At 47.9% G+C, this 2,271-nt stretch overlaps 1 pseudogene; it reads left to right on the forward strand.

Annotated features, from left to right (window-relative positions):
• Positions 1-681: 681 nt before the first annotated feature.
• On the forward strand, positions 682-911 carry LOC139277785 (U2 spliceosomal RNA; annotated as a pseudogene).
• The last annotated feature ends 1,360 nt before the right edge of the window (positions 912-2,271 follow it).

Here is a 2,271-nt window from a genome sequence, read left to right on the forward strand (position 1 = left end):
ATGTCTATTGCATATAGTCCGCGTCTCTGAGCCATGCAGGAGGGCGATTATCATTACTGCCCTGTAGACCATAAGCTTGGTGCCAGATTTGAGGTCCTTGTCTTCAAACACTCTCTTCCTCAGGCATCGGAAGGTTACGCTGGCACACTGGAGGCAGTGTTGGACCTCATCGTCGATATCTGCCCTTGCTGGTAGTAGGCTCCCGAGGTATAGAAAATGGTCCATGTTGTCCAAGGCCGCGCCGTAGATTTTGATGACTGGGGGGCAGTGCTGTGTGGTGGGGTCAGGTTGGTTGAGGACCTTTGTCTAATGGATGTTTAGTGTAAGGCCTATGCTTTCGTACGTCTCGGTGAAAATGTTGATGTCAGTGTTCTTGATCAGGTCAATATCCCCAGCATCGAAGCACTGACCACATTTGACCAGCTCCATTGGGCGGGCCACATCGTCCGCATGCCCAACACGCGACTCCCAAAGCAAACGCTCTACTCGGAACTCCTACATGGCAAGCGAGCCCCAGGTGGGCAGAGGAAACATTTCAAGGACACCTTCAAAGCCTCCTTGATAAAATGCAACATCCCCACTGACACCTGGGAGTCCCTGGCCAAAGACCACCCTAAGTGGAGGGAGAGCATCCGGGAGGGCGCTGAGCACCGCGAGTCTTTTCACCGAGAGCATGCAGAAATCGCTTCTCGGCCTTTTGGCTAAGATCTGCATAACTAACCTGACCAGCCACCATGACTTCCGGGTGGTTTCTCCCTGGTCAGGAAGGTATATGCTTACATTTTTGTAAACAGGAGGTGGGTGGGATTGGTGACCCATCCACCTCCACGGAGGTGTGTGGGGGACCTGACCCATCCACCTCCATGGCACGAACCTGGTATTGCAGTACTTCCAGGAACGGTGCAGTGGCTCTAGGCCTTTTGGCTAAGAGCATTGGCGCAGAGTGATCCTTGACTGGTGCAGGGTGACCTCTGGCGTTTGACAAAGAATTGTAACGATTGGATAACGATTGGACATGAATTAAAAAAAAAAAAAAAAAAAATGCAGAAAACAAGTGCAGGCAGCGGAAGGAGCGTGCGGCAAACCAGACTCCCCACTCACCCTTTCCTTCAACCACTGTCTGTCCCACCTGTGACAGAGACTGTAATTCCCATATTGGGCTGTACAGTCACCTGAAAATTCACTTTTAGAATGGAATCAAGTCTTCCTCGATTTCGAGGGACTGTCTATGATGATGGACCAGATAATTTGTTTTTTTTTGTTATTTGATTGAGGGATAAATATTGGCCAGAACACCGGGGACAACTCCCCTGCACTTCTTCATGCCATGGGATCTTTTACCACCTGAGAGAGCAGATGGGGCCTTGGTTTAACGTCTCATCCGAAAGACGACACCTCTGACAGTGCAGCACTCCCTCAGCACTGCACTGGAGTGTCAGCCTAGATTTATGTGCTCAAGCCTCTGGAGTGGATCTTGAACCCACAAACTTTTGACTCAGAGGTGAGAGTGCACCCTACTGAGCCCACTGAGTCACGGCTGACACATCTAAAAGTCCGACGTTGATATCTATTATCAGAAGGTAATGATCATGCATCGAAGAACAGGCACGATAAAGGCAAATAATGGGCACATATGGTATCTAGCTGTAAAAGTTATGGGGTAAATCTCAAGGGAGGGTGCCTACATCAATTTAAATAAAACTGCTAGACATCTGAAATAAAAGACAGAAATGCAAAACCCATCCAGCAACGACTAGAAAAAGAAAGGACGGTTCTAGGGTAAACATCCTCCATCAAAACTGAAAGAAGGGTGAGGCCCTTTTTACAGGATTGATCCAGGGCTGGCCTGTCTTTTCTTTATCAATTCTGTCACAGAAAGAAAGAAATACTTGCATTTATATAGCACCTTTCATGACATCCCAAAGTGCTTTACAGACAGTGAAGTCCATTTTGAAGTGTAGTCACTGCTGTAATATAGGAAACACAGCAACCGATTTACACACAGCAAGCTCCTATAAAACAGCCATGTGACAATGACTAGATAACCTGTTTTTATGATTTGGATTAAGGGATAAATATTGGCACCAGGGACAACTCCCTCGCTCTTCTCCCAGTGCCATGGGATCTTTTACATCCACTTGAAAGAGCAAATGGAGCCTTGGTTTAACGAAAGGCAGCACCTCCAACAGTGTAGCACTCCCTCAGTACCAAACTGGAGTAGTCAGGCTTGATTTTTGTGCTCAAGTCCCTGGAGTGGACTCCAAGGCAAGG

The sequence above is a fragment of the Pristiophorus japonicus genome, chromosome 12 (assembly GCF_044704955.1).
Source record: "Pristiophorus japonicus isolate sPriJap1 chromosome 12, sPriJap1.hap1, whole genome shotgun sequence".
In the NCBI taxonomy this organism is placed as follows: domain Eukaryota; kingdom Metazoa; phylum Chordata; class Chondrichthyes; family Pristiophoridae; genus Pristiophorus; species Pristiophorus japonicus.